General features: G+C 23.1%; 1 long non-coding RNA gene across 1 annotated transcript; it reads left to right on the top strand.

Annotated features, from left to right (window-relative positions):
- The first annotated feature begins 274 nt into the window (after positions 1–274).
- Positions 275–729, top strand: LOC131611185 (uncharacterized). Its single transcript, XR_009286787.1, has 2 exons — positions 275–386; positions 493–729. It is a non-coding gene; the product is annotated as an uncharacterized LOC131611185 (long non-coding RNA).
- The last annotated feature ends 325 nt before the right edge of the window (positions 730–1,054 follow it).

The raw sequence follows: 1,054 nt of genomic DNA, 5'->3' as shown, positions 1-1,054 counted from the left end.
AATTTCATCAATAGATTACTTTGTTTAAAAAATTACTTTTAAAAAAAATCATCAATCTATCATCAACATTTATTTGAAAATTTAATTAAAAAATAATTTTAATGATTAGAAAATTTTGTACATTACCCTTTAATGTGCTAAAGGGACAAATACAATATATTAATTTTCTTAAAATATAATACATAATTATTATAATTAAAAAATGTTTTTGCAACTCTTTAAGCACAAAAAATAATACTTTTTTAACTTGGCATGAGTTTTTTACATTATAAATTGAGCTTATTATATTCTATTTGTAACATGCAAAGAGAGAAAATAAACTCTCAAAATTTTAACTTTTATGATTTTATTACTTTCCTTATTTTTTGTTTCAGAAAACAATAGCGGTAATATAATTTTCCATTCTTTTTCAAACTTTTTTCTTTACTTTTTTACTTTGAACACAATTTTAATTTTATTTTATTAACATTTGTATCTCATTTTTCATTGCAGAAATAATTGATTGTAAAACAGATGCAGATTGTCTAAAACTGATTAATTACTTTTGGGTGCGCGACCGGAATTGGAAGTGCACGGACAAGAAATGTAAACCTCATCATTACTAATATACCCAAATTTTGAAAGAGAAATAGGAATATGTACAAACAGTGTAAAATATTTTTATACGGTTAATCAATCACAACCATGTATCCAATTAAAACACAATTTTAATTTAAAAAACTAACATGACATGGCAAGTGTAATGATTTTGATTGGATGTATGTGTAAAATTTGTTTACACTGTCAGTGCACTACCTTTAAACTCATTCCCAAATAAAAAAAAGACAAACACAATACATGAAAAAATGAGTCTTTACCCAATAAATATATTTTTATTTAATTTTAGTTTATTTTTTCTTTCATAGTTTCACACACCATACACCATACATTTAAGATTTTGTACTCTAAAATATTTGGTAATAAAATGAAATAATTCACTAAGGTGATTTTTAAAAGTTTGGAAGGAAAGGGAAAGATTTTGAAAATAAGAAAGAATTGAGTGAAAAGAATAAAA

Source organism: Vicia villosa, linkage group LG6, assembly GCF_029867415.1.
Source record: "Vicia villosa cultivar HV-30 ecotype Madison, WI linkage group LG6, Vvil1.0, whole genome shotgun sequence".
NCBI classification, from domain to species: domain Eukaryota; kingdom Viridiplantae; phylum Streptophyta; class Magnoliopsida; order Fabales; family Fabaceae; genus Vicia; species Vicia villosa.
Note: the sequence above shows the minus strand (reverse complement) of the source record. Positions and strands in the feature narration are given on the sequence as shown.